A 13,644-nucleotide genomic window follows, 5' to 3' on the forward strand; every position below is an offset into this window, starting at 1 on the left:
TGGGACGCCATCTGTTTCTGGGGAGAGGCTTCCCTGATTAGCTTTACCTTAAAAGCTCCAGTGGGGCTGCAGTTCCGACAGTCTGGCGGTACCCTCCTGAGCTGTGAGAACGAACCCAGGGTTCACAGTCCGAAAGTTTTACTGCACTGTGGGCGGCCAGTCATTCCCTGATATCCTCAGAAAACCAGATGTCTGGGTCCTAGATTGTGAAGGGTTTGCCGGGCCTCAGTGGACCAGGGAAAGCTTTCTGTACCTGGTGAAAACAGACTTGAGCATAATGCATTCAGACCCAGGAGCCTTTAGTCATATCAGAGTTCAGGAGTGGAAGAACCATGATGTTCCGTGATTATTAGGACCACAGGCCTTCCAAGGACTGTTTCGTAAGGGGTCATCTTATGTTTTCCGCTGGAAATGGATCCGACGGGCTGCGTCGGCGACCCCCTTGACCAAGGCACTCCCGTTCATCCAGTTCCTTGCTTAGTGTTACCGTATCTGTAACGACTTATTTCACAGTTTTACCACTCGCGCAGTGAGACAACCACCTCCATCACTGGGGATTTCTCAGGGAACGTCCCATCAGAAAAGCAATTCTCAAATAATCTTTTACCTACTGCCATGCGTCAGTGCTCTGGCATGGGAAAGCTTCTATACAACCGGAAAACATGCACTGAAAGTGACAATGGGATGAAGTCTCTCCAGAAACGTTTACGTGGCCCATTGGGCAGCAGAAGTGGAATCGAAGTTTTGATTGTCCTCCCAGGGTGATGAGTTTGGCAAACCAAACGTTGGTCGCAAATCATTTTAACGACTGGCAGCCGCCACCGTGCCAGTGTTAACTGCACCTGCAATGGTTAGTGACCCACATTCCAGCAAAAAGCCTAAGAAATCGTTATGTATTTTATATCCGTATTTGTAAAGGAGAACCCTTGCATCATTTTTTTAGAAAGCTGTTTCGTCAAATGTTTATGTATGTTTGTATTTATTTATTTAATCATTTTTGAGACGGAGTTTCGCTCTTGTTGACAGACTGAAGTGCAATGGGGCCATCTCGGCTCACTGCAACCTTCGTCTCCCAGGTTCCAGCCATTCTCCTGCCTCAACCTCCCTCGTAGCTGGGATTACAGGTGTATGCCACCACATCCGGCTAATTTTTGTATTTTTAGTAGAGATGGAGTTTTTGCCATGTTGGTCAGGCTGGTCTCCTTGCCCGGCCAGTTTATGTTTAATAATTAATGTTTTAACATTTTAACTTACTTACAAATTGCTTGGACATTTTATGATTGTCTGTTAGTTAATTTAATACACAGTGATTTTAAGATTTTATTTTATTTTACTGAGATGGAGTCCCGCTCTGTCACCCAGGCTGGAGTGCAATGGCGCCATCTTGGCTCACTGCACCCTCCACCTCCCGGGTTCAAGCAGTTCTCCTGTCTCAGCCTCCCGGTAGCTGGGACTACAGGCACCTGCCACCACACCTGGCTAATTTTTGTACTTTTGGTACAGACAGGGTTTCACCTTGTTGGTCAGGTTGGTCTCCAACTCCTGACCTCAGGTGATCTACCCGCCTCAGCTTCCCAAAGTGCTGGGGTTACAGGTGTGAGCCACCATGCCCGGCTGGGGTAGCAGAGTTTTAAGGACAACTTGGTGGGTGAGGGGAAGCCAGTGAGCCATGAAAGCTGATTGGTTAGGGATGAAATTGCAGGGAGGAAGCTGTCTTCTTGTGCTCAGTCAGTTCCTGGATGGGGGCACAATATCAGATGAGCCAGTTTATTGATCTGGGTGGTGCCAGCTGATTGTTAAATCCAGGGTCTGCAAAATATCTGAGCACTGATCTTAGGAGCAGTTTAGGGAGGGGCAGAATCTTGTAACCTCCAGCTGCACGTCTAAACCATCATTTCTAATCTTGTGGCTACTGTTAGTCCTACAAAGGCCATCTAGTCCCCAAGTAAGAGGTCTTCTTTGGGAAAGGGCTGTTATCATCTTTGTTTTAAACTATAAACTATAAACTAAGTTTCTCCCAAAGTTAGTTCAGCCTACACCCAGGAATGAACAAGGACAGTTGGAGGTTAAAAGCAAGACGGAGTCGATTAAGTGAGGTCTCTCACTGTCTCAGTCCAAGAGACAGTGAGAAGGCAGTTTCAGCTTTATTTCCTAAATATTATCAGATACATGTAACACGTAGAGACATGTAGTCATAACAGACACAGGTAGAAACAGATCTTATACATTTCACAGAGAAATTTTCATTTGCCAGCTTTCAAATTGTTTTTCTTTTCCTCCTTTAGACTATCAATCTTCTGATTACTTGTTTTATCATCCTAAGCAATTGTTATCCAGGGAACAATTCGCCTGGATAGGTGAATCAAGGCAGAAAATGTCTGTCTGAACAGTACAGAGCTGAGACTTTAAACCTAACTACTGTACCATCATTTGCTCAAACCAAGAAAAAGGCAAGGCGCAGTTAAGACAAGATGGCCAGGAAAAACACCTTAAACAAAGGTAAGGCCCACATTGGTGGCTCACACCTGTAATCCTGGCACTTTGGGAGGCAGAGGCGGGCAGATCACAAGGTCAGAAGCTCGAGAACAGCCTGGCCAATATGGTGAAACCCCGTCTCTACTAAAAATACAAAAAAATTAGCCTGGTATGGTGGTGCATGCCTGTAATCCCAGCTACTTGGGAGGCTGGGGTAGGACAATTGCTTGAACCTGGGAGGTGGAGGTTGCAGTGAGCCGAGATCTTGCCACTGCATTCCAGCCTGGGCACAGAGTGAGGCTCCGTCTCAAAAACAAAACAAACAAAGGTAAGACTTGTTGTGTAAATTTAAAACAAAGCTATGTCCCTCTCAGATATCATTACAAATGGAAATGTCTTATGGAGATTTAAATTTCTTTCACAAAATGGTTTCAAGATAGCCAGTTGAATGCCAGAAAGGTGCATTTTAGTTATTAGGCTGATTGAAAAGTAATTGCAAAGACCACAGTGACTTTCCCGCCAGCGAAGTTAGGTGGTCCTTCTAACTTAGCTACTGTTTCTCTAAAATTACCGAGTATAGGGTGGAGCCCCATTAAGGCATAGGGCAAAGAAAGCCTTCTCTGTGCCTTCGCTCAGCTCAGGTAGAGCTGAAGCAAGCCTGCTAGGCTGGAGAGACCTTTCAGAAACACTTGATGTAGGACAGCTCTCTGCCCGGGGCAGGAACCAGGCCAAAAACTCAGCAGGTTCATTTTTTCTCATCAATCGTTCACTTAAGCTTTTTCTTTGTCTTAATTAATTAATTAATATCTATGATCTTATTTTGTCTTTATCTTATTTGACAGGGCCTTGCCCTGTCACCCAGGCTGGAGTGCAGTGGTGCCGTCACAGCTCCCTGCAGCTCTTACAGGAAAGGGGTCCAGATGCAGACCCCAAGACAGGGTTCTGGATGCAGACCCCAAGACAGGGTTCTTGGATCCTGTGCAAGAAAGAATTTGGGGCGAGTCCACAGCGCAAAGCAAAAGCAAGGGAATGAAAGCATGGCCTGTCCGTAGACAGAGCAGCCTTGGGAGCTGCTGGCTGCCCACTGTTATGGTTATTTCTGGATGATTGGCTAAACAAGGGCTGGATTATTCATGCCTCCCCGTTTTAGAGCACATAGGGTAACTTCCTGACGTTGCCTTGGCATCTGTAAACCGTCATGGCCCTGGTGGGAGCGTAGCAGTGAGGACGACCGGACGACTCTCGGGACCATTTGGTTTTGGTGGGTGTGGGCCGGCTTCTTGACTGCACGCTGTTTTATCAGCAAGGTCTTATGGCCTGTATCTTGTGCTGACCCCCTATCTCATCCTCTGACTTGGATGCCTTCACCGTCTGGGAATGCAGCCCAGTAGGTCTCAGCGTCATTTTATCCAGCTCCTGTTCAAGATGGAGTTTCTCTGGTTCACTCGCCTCTGAGACAGCCTCTACCTCCCACCTCAGCCTCCTAAACATCGGGCACTACAGGTGAGTGCTACCGTGCCAAGCTAACTTTTTAATTTTTGTAGAGATGGCAGGGTTGGAGGGGCAGGGGGGTCTCACTATGTTGCCCAGGCTGGCCTCAAACTCCTGGGGTCAAGCAATCCTCCCTGGCTTGGCTTCTCAAAGTGCTGGAATTATAGGCATGAGATACTGTGCCAGGCCTTATGTGCCTTTTGTGCAGCCCCTTTTAAAAGAGGGAACAATGATACTGGCATCATTTTGGAAGCTTCTTCACATCAGTCGGCGTCCCTGATGAGACTAATTAGGAGCCCTTGTTTTTAGGTGCACGTCTTACAGTGCAGTGGTGTTCACCTGGAACGTTCCACCGTCATTCCCGTTCACCTGTAGGAAGATGCCGCCACTTTCGTAAACACTCACTGCTTCCGGGGCCTGACACGGTCGTATAAGCCAGAAGGCACTCAGTTTTTCAGAGATTAAGGATCCCATTTTACATTAAACCTTGGCTTCGGTTCTTAGATTCCCTGAGATCAACTCAGCAGTGACTTTTCCCTACCTAAGTGTGCGAGAAAAAGAAACCAAAGCGTAGAGCACAAAAATCCTTGTGAGTTTCCCAAAGCTGCAGTGCGCACCTCCTGCTGTCCTGCGGTCTCCAGCCAGCGTCCACCTGTCCCAGTCAGACATACCAGGCCTCGAACTGGAGCCCAGCCAGCGAATGGTCAAATCCTGTTCAGTCCTGGACCCAGTCTACTTCTGCCACGTCGTCTGAACTCAGTTTAGAGAAAACATTTGGTCAAGCACATTCAGACAGCTCAAAACACAAACGCATGGAGCTTGGGAATCCAGGAGAGAACTGCCCATGAACTTCCTCTGCTCTGAGAGAGCCGAGGGCACAGTGGGCCCTGTGAGTACCCCCCTTGGTCAGTCAGAGCTCCTGGGGGCCGGTGGAAGGTCTCCGTCAGATCCACTTCTGATGCCATCTGGTTAAAGAGAAAACTTAAGGCTGGCTGTGGTGGCTCGCACCTGTGATCCCAGCACTTTGGGAGGCTGAGGCGAGTGGATCACTTGAGGCCAGGAGTTTGATGAGACCAGCCTGGCCAACATAATGAAACCCTGTCTCTACTAAAAATACAAAAATTAGCCGGGTGTGGTGGTGCATGTGTGTAATCCTAGCTACTTGGGAGGCTGAGGCATGAGAATCACTTGAATCCCAGAGGCCAAGGTTACAGTAAGCAGAGGTCACACCATTGCAGTCCAGCCTGGGCAACAGAGCAAGACTCCTTCTCAAAATAAATAAATAAATAAATAAATAAATAAATAAATAAAAATACAAAAATTAGCCAGGCCTGGTGGTGCATGCCTATAATTCCAGCTACTCCGGAGGCTGAGATGGGAGAATCGCTTGAATCCGGGAGGCGGAGGCTGCCGTGAGCCGAGATCTCAGCCCTGCACCCCAGCCTGGGTGGCAGTGGGAGAGCTTATCTCAAATATATAAATAAAATAATGGGCCGGGCGTGGTGGCTCACGCCTGTAATCCAAGCACTTTGGAGGCCAAGGCGGGCGGATCACCTGAGGTCGGGAGTTCAAGACCAGCCTGACCAACATGGTGAAACCCCGTCTTAATAAAAAATAAATAAATAAATAATGAATAAATAGAAACCTTAGATAAATGAAGTTTAACAGAGTTTAGTTGAGCCAAGTCTCGTTCACACATCAGGCAGCCTCCAGACCAGACAGGTTCAGAGAAGCCCCATCACTGCCTTCCGGTGGAAGAAGAGTTATGGACGGAAAAAGGAAGGTGATACGCAGAAAGCCCAGGTGAGGCGCAGAACAGCCAGACTGGCTGCAGCTCAGCATTCACCTTATTAGAACATGGTTTGAACCACTGGCCACCTTTGACTGGCCGAAACTCAGTGATTGGCACAAAAGGAGTTTACTTACGGTTACTGGTGTACATGTCCAGTTAGGTTACAGTTTGCTACGGATGGAGAAACCTTTATTGTATTTTATTTCTTATTTTTATTATTTTTTGAGACGGAGTTTTGCTTTGTCACCCAGGCTGGAGTGCAATGGCACGATCTTGGCTCACTGCAACCTCCGTCCCCCCGTCCCCCACACCCTCGGGTTCAAGTGATTCTCCTGCCTCAGCCTCCCGAATAGCTGGGATTAAAGTCACGCGCCACCAAGTCCAACCAATTTTTTTGTATTTTTAGTAGAGATGAGGTTTCACCATGTTGGCGAGGCTGGTCTTGAACCCCTGACCTCAGGTGATCCACCCACCTCAGCCTCCCAAAGAGCTGGGATTGCAGGCGTGAGCCACCACGCCCGGCCTCATTAGTTTCGTCTCTGCAGACTCTGTGCTCACACCGCCTCTCTTGTTCCTGATATTGGTGATTTCTGGCCTTCTCCTCCTTCCCTGGGCCCTTCCCTATCAAATCGGTTAAAGGTTTATCCGATTGCCAACGTTCTTAGAGAACCACGTTTTGGTGTTTTCAATTTTCTTCCATGGTTTATTGTTTTCTGTTTTCTCGGCTTCCACTTGATGTTTACTATTTCCTTTCTTCTGCTGCTTTGGGTTTAATTTGCTTTTCTTTTTCTATTTTCCTTAAGCTGAGAGCAAGGTTATTGATTTGAGACTTTTCTTTTTTTTTTGAGACTGAGTCTTGCTCTGTTGCCCAGGCTGGAGTGCAGTGGTGCAATCTCAGCTCACTACAACCTCTGCTTCCCGGATTCAAGCAATTCTCCCCACCTCAGCCTCCCGAGTAGCTGGGATTGCAGGCAAGCTCACCACCACACCCAGCTAATTTCTGAATTTTGGATAGAGATAGGTTTTCGCCCTGTTGGCCAGGCTGGTCTCGAACTCCTGACCCAGGTGATCCATCTGCCTTGGCCTCCCAAAGTGCTAGGATTACAGGTGTGAGCCACTGCACCTGGCCTGCTTTCCTTTCCTTTTTTTTTTTTTTTTTTTTTGCTGAAAGGTGATTTTATTTAGGTAAAGAAAAGATAAGGAAAGGAGAAGAAGAGAAAGCTTCCATGAAAAGTGTGGAAAGGAATTCCAGAGGGAAATCCCAGAGGGAGCTCCCACCGTGTGGAAGGGGATTCCAGAAAGTTGAAAATCCCTCCTATTTTTTTTTTTTTTTTTTTAAGACAGAGTCTCACTCTTGCCCAGGCTGGAGTGCAGTGGCGTGATCTTGGCTCACTGGAACCTCTGCCCTCTGGATTCAAGCGATTCTCATGCCTCAGTCTCCCTAGTAGCTTGGATTACAGGCACAGACCACACAGCTGGCTAATTTTTGTATTTGTGGTAGAGACAGGGTTTCTACCAAACCCTGGTAGAAATGTTGCCCAGGCCGGTCTCGAACTCCTGGGCTCAAGCAATCCTACCACCTCGGGCTCCCAAAGCGCTGGGATTACAGGCGTGAGCCACTGCATCTGGCCAGTTAAACCATAGTTCTTATTGGCAGCACATAGCTGGGCTTTGCGTTTTTATCAGTCAGACAACCTCTGCTTCTTTCTTTTTTTTGGTGGAGGACAGGGTCTCACTGTCACCCAGCCTCAAGTGTATTGGTGCAATCATGGCTCATGGCAGCCTTGACCTCCAGGGCTCAAGGGATCCTCCTGCCTCTGCCTCCCAAGTAGCTGTGACTACAGGCACATGCCACCAGGCCCAGCTAATTTTTTTTTTGGAGAGATGAGTTCTCCGTCTGTTGCCTAGGCTGGTCTTGAACTCTTGGGCTCAAGGGATCCTCCTGCACCAAACTCCTAAAGTGCTGGGATTACAGGCGTGAGCCACCATGCACAGCCCGCTGCTTCTTAACTAGGGAGTTAAACCCATTTATAGTTTCTTAACTGGGGAATTAAGCCCATTTGTATTGAACGTGCTTACTGGTATGGTTTAGAGTCTGCCACTTTGTTACATGCTTTCTGTTCGTCCCATCTGTTCTTTTCTCCTCTTTACTCTGTTTCTGCCTTCTTTTGGTTAAGGAGAAGTTTTCCTTACATTATCTTTTTTTCGCTGTAACTCTTTGTTTTGTTATTTCAGAGGTTGCCTTAGGGTTTTTAGTTTTCAGCTTTAACGTCCCACAGTTGGCTCTGATTGATATTTCCTCTTTTTTATGGGTCAGCTTTTCCTGCTTCTTTGTCTTTTTGATAATTTTTTTTTTTTTATTGGAATGCGGACATTGTGAACTTTAACTCAGTGGGTGCTAGATACTTTTCTATTTCCACAAATATGCCTGAGCTTTGTTCTGGAATGTAGCTATTTACCTGCAAACAGTTTGATTTTTTCAACTATTACTTTTACCGTTTGTAAGGGAGGTCGGGGATGGCGGGCTAAGTACTCCCCGCTCCGGAGACCAGACATTTCGGAGCCCCCGACGGCTGTGTGTGATAAGGTTTTCTGCTGTGGCTGCTGGGGGCAGACACGATTCCTCCGTCCGTGTGAGCGCCCGGCGTTGTCTCTCCAGCCCTCAGACAGTGCTTTCCCGCCCTGGACCTTTCCTCCCTGGCCTGGGCTGGCGGCTCTGTGCCAAATACTCCAGGGGCCTCTCTCGGGGCTCAGCTTCTCTCTGAGCAGCTCTTGAGCTTCATGAACTTCAGCTGCCTGGAGACCCCCAGCTCTGTCTCATCGGCTCAGGGACTCTGTGGGCCCCACTCAACTCCCACTTCCTGCACTGAGCCCTGGAAACCCAGCAGGAAGCGCACGGCAGCCAGAGGCCCCCACGGCCAGTTCCCAGAGCCGCAGAGCACCGTCGTGCACAGCCCACGTGTGTGGGGTCTTGAGAGCCATTGTGTTGTGTATTTGTATCTGTTCTGTTCTGCTGTTTGGTTGTTTCAGGCAGGAAGATAAACCCAGTGTCTGCGACCCCATCTCAGCCGGGAGTGGAAATCTGCCTTTTTATTTTGGGGGACATGTTTGGATAGACAGAAACTTGAAATGTTGAAGTGGTGAAATGGGCCTAGCTGCCCTTTTCTTCCATGAGGCTGCCACTGTTCTAAAGCCGGAAACACTGTTCTCCCACGTGAAAGCGGATGAGTGTGCACCACACATCTCTCTTTCTTTCTTTATTCAAGATGGAGTCTCCCTCTGTCACCCCGGCAGGAGTGCAGTGTCGCGATCTCGGCTCACTGCAACCTCCGCCTCCAGGGTTCAAGCGGTTCTCCTGCCTCAGCCTCCCAAGTAGTTGGGACTACAGGCGCCCGACACCACACCCAACTTATTTTTTAATATTTTTAATAGAGACAGCGGTTTGCCACGTTGGCCAGGCTGGTCTCGAACTCGTAACCTCGGGGGGTCTGGACACCTTGGCCTCCCAGAGTGCTGGGGTTGCAGGCGTGAGCCACCGCGCCCAGCCTCTAGCTTTACTTGTAACTATTTATTTTCACATGGACCTCTGTAATTCACCTGGAATGTATTTTGGCATTTGATGTGGAGAGCAAGTCTCCCTGCCTTCTTTTCCTCCCCAGTGCGTACCTGATTTTCCCAACCTCTGTTATGAAAGATCCCTCCCAGACTTCCTTGAGCGCGCTGCCCCCAGCTCCCTGCGCATACGTGGCATCCCGCAGGTAGATATGGTGGAATGAGGGTAAGTGTGTCTGTGGGAGTCGTGAGGCAGGGGATCAGGCCTTACTGTGCTGCCTCCTAACCGTGTGACCTTCAGGATTTTGTTCAGCTCCCCCTCCCTGAGCTTCGGTTTGCTCTCTGGGAGGACTCCCAGGGTAAGACCATCTACCTTGAGTTACGGGGCCAGGGCCAAAGACGCTTTGTCCGACTGCTGGTCTGCAGGGAGCTCTAAATGTGAATCCATCCGCCACATCACCTTCGCTCTTGAAATCTGCTCCGATGTTCCAGATGTTCTTGGCGGTTTCTCCGTGTTTCTCCTGTATGAATCTCAGCTGCTGCTTGCCAAGTTTCTCCCACCCACGCCCACCCCCACCCTGAACAAACTCACTCGAATTTTGGTTGAAAATCTGATAAACCTACACATTCATTTGGAAAGAAATGATTTTTTTGTAAGACTTAAACTTCCTACTCGCTTTTTTCTTTCTTTTTCAAAGGTTTTTTTTCTTGCATTTTTCATTAAGGTTTGTCGTTTTCTTCCTACAGACCCCAAACACTTTTGTTCGAGGACCATGGCTAAGTACTTGATACTCTTTGGGTGTTTTTAGAGTAGAAACAATTCAAATTCTACTTTATTTTCTAGCTGGTGGTTGTTGGATTTTTTTTGAAAATTTTTTTGGATAATTTCTACTTTATTTTCTAGCTGGTGGTTGTTGGTTTAAAATACACATTTTGAAAACGGATTTAAAATGTGTATTTTGCATCTGGCCGCGTTCCTGAATTCCCTCATTCATTCTGAAAGCTCTTCCGCCGACTCTCCAGGGGCTCCCAGGAATGTGCCGCTGGGGCCCCTCCTTTCCAGAAGTTACACGTCTCATTTCCAGGCTGGAACAGTAATGGTAAAAGCAGGCATCCTTCTTTGGTTCCTGCCTTGGACTGGAATGCCTCAGTGTTCCCCCAGCGAGGGGAGATACAGGAAGTGCTTATTTATAGTTTTCTATAGTTTATTGAGCTTTCATATTGTTTTCCTTTCAGAAATAAGAATTGCCTTTCAGCAAATACCCTTCCCCCTATAGTTAACAATTAGGAACTATTTTAACTATGCCAGTAGGCATAAATAAAGTTAGGAAGAGCCTCCATCTACCCAGCCCCCCACTTAGCTTCAGAAAAACAACATGGCTGGGCATGGTGGCTCATGCCTGTAATCCCAGCACTTTGGGAGTCTTGGGTTCAGGAGTTTGAGACTAGCCTGGGCAACATCGTGAGCCACCCGTCTCTATAAAAAATACAAAATCTTTAGTACTAGCTACCCAGGAGGCTGAGGTGGGAGGATCTCCTGAGACTGGGGGGTCGAGGCTGCTGTGAATGGTGATGGTACCACTGTACTCCATCCTGGGCATCAGAGTGAGACCCTACCCCGCTCCCCTCTTCATAAAAGAAATAGAACACGATGCCTTCCATGTGAGTCCTCTGTGTAGCTCCTTAAAGTAGAACCCCTCCCCTGCTGGCCGGGCCGGTTCATCCTAAGCCTGTGTTATGCATATCCGGGTGCATGGGATTTTTAAAATATTGTTTAAATTTCATGTAAGTAGCATGATTTTTCCTTTTGCAACTGTCTCACCCCACCCCAATATGGTGGCTGTGTTCAAGACTTCGCCATTAGGTTGCTCACAGCCTCGGGTCAGCTTTAATCATGTACAACCCACCTAGGAATACACCACCGTGTACCTGCCCATTCTCCTCTTAGTGAATGTTTGGAGATTTTCTGAGCCTTTGTAATTACCAACAGCAGTCTGTACCCAGGAATGCAAAGGCCGGACTGAAGAGTGCACCCTTCAGGCTGGCCTGGCATGGCCAAGATGCCATTTGGAGTCATTGCTTTTTTTTTTTTTTCAGGTGGAGTCTCACTCTGTCACCCAGGCTGGAGTGCGATGGCGCGATGTCAGCTCATTGTAACCTCCGCCTCCCGGGCTCAAGCCATTCTCCTGCCCAGCCTCAGCTGGGATTACAAGCACCATTACACCACCATGCCCGGCTGATTTTTGAGTAGAGACGGGGTTTCACCATGTTGGCCAGCTGGGTCTCAAACTCCGGACCTCAAGTGATCCCCCTGCCTCGGCCTCCCAAAGTGCTGGGATTATAGGCATGAGCCAGCACGCCTGGCCGGGGTTCTCTATTTTCAAAATGTCCTTTTAACTTTATAAGTCATCAGTCAGGTGGTTGAGACTGAACGTTCTTGTCCCTGTTAACTTTCACCTGTGACTTGGGCGTCCAGTGATAATCCTTGTCTCTCAATGAATGCCAGACGGGGCCTTCTTAATGCTGTCATTTCACCTCCGCTTAGCTGGTGTTCTGCAGAAACGAGCTTTTCCTTCTCTAGACTGATGTTTGGGTTTTGTTCATCCACTCTGCAGTTTTGGTTTGGTCTCCTCTCATGCGTGTGCCGACCATTCAGGTTCTCTTCCCTGCGAGCTGATTGTCCCCCCCTCGTCCACTTTTCTATTCAGTGGCTTGCCTTTTTTTCTAATGGGGTGGTACCTTCTTTTTAGATAGTGAAAACTAAATCTTGCCCAGTGATATGTGTTACAAACACCTCTTCCCAAGAGATGACTTGTTTTTTTGCTTGGTTTATGGTGTTTTTTGATGCAGAGAAGTTCACATATTAAAAACCTTAGTTTTTTCTTGTTGAATTTACCGATCTCTTTGTTCTCTGGTTTGTGGTTTTTACTACTTTAAGAAATTTTCCGTTACAAGGCGGTGGATCACGCCTGTAATCCCAGCACTTTGGGAGGCTGAGGAAGGCAGATCACCTGAGGTCAGGAGTTCGAGACCCACCTGGCCAGCGTGGTGAAACCCTGTCTCTACTAAAAATACAAAGATTAGCTGGGTGTGGTGGAAGCCTGGTTAGAGTGTGGTTGAATGGCCCTGCATTCATAGATTAGTTCAGGGAGGATTAATATTTTTTTAAGATAGTGCAACGTTTCGATCTCAGCTCACTGCAACCTCTGCCTCCTGGGTTCAAGGGGTTCTTCTGCCTCAGCCTCCCAAAGTGCTGGGATTACAGGCACACACCACCATGCCTGGCTAATTTTTGTATTTTTAGTAGAGATGGGGTTTCACCATGTTGGCCAGGCTGGTCTCGAACTCCTGACCTCAAGTGATCCCCCTGCCTCAGCCTCCCAAAGTGCTGGGATGACAGGGGTGAGCCACCACGCCCTGCCCTTTAATGTATTTCAATTATGTTTTTTGTGTTTTTTTTTAAACTTTTTTTGTGATTGCCTTGCCCATCTTTTGTTGGATTTATTCTTATCACATGGTTTTGACATTCCTATGGCAAACGGTATCCCTAAACGTTGTGTTCCCTGCCTCTGGCTGGTGCGTGAGGAGGCATTCACTTTTAGTGCCTGTGCTCACAGGCAGCTGCCATGAATTCTCCTGAGTTCTGACCGTTCAGGTCCGGGGATTCTCCTGGGCATCCGTGCAGACAGTTACATGGTTGTGAACGTGACAGTGTTTTTCTTGCCTACCGGTCTCTTCCTACAAAGAAAGCCTTTTCCTTTCTTACAGCTCTGGAGATGACACCCAGTCCATTTGAAGCAGAAGCTGGGAAGCCGGCATTCTCACCTGATTCTTCATTTTAAAGAAAATCTCCTGGCATTTCGCGATGAGGGATTATGTTTGCTGTTGGCTTGTGAATGCCACCTTCCTCCCTTCTGTCCTTAATGGACTAAGAATGTCTATGGTTGGTGTCATATTTTACCCCAATCCTTCTGTAGTGTTTACATTCGTTATGTGTTGTAAACATGAATCACTACATCATTCAGTTTTCTGATGTAAAACTATTATCACATTAAGAAGAACCCTCAAGGCTCGGGGTGGTGGCTCTCACCTGTAATCCCAGCACTTTGAGAGGCCGAGTGGCGAGGATCACTTGAGGCCAGGAGTTTGAGACCAGCCTGGGCAACATAGTGAGATCCCATTTCTAAAAAGAAAAAAAAAGTAGCCAGGTGTGGTGATAAGGTAGCTGTGATCCCAGCTCTGCGATAAGATGAGGCGGGAGATTGCTTGAGCCCAGGAGTTTGAGGCTGCAGTGAGCCAGGATCTCACCACTACACTCTGGCCTGGGTGACAGA

This window comes from Sapajus apella, unplaced genomic scaffold (genome assembly GCF_009761245.1).
Source record: "Sapajus apella isolate SASKATOON/1434 unplaced genomic scaffold, GSC_monkey_1.0 scaffold181, whole genome shotgun sequence".
NCBI lineage: Eukaryota > Metazoa > Chordata > Mammalia > Primates > Cebidae > Sapajus > Sapajus apella.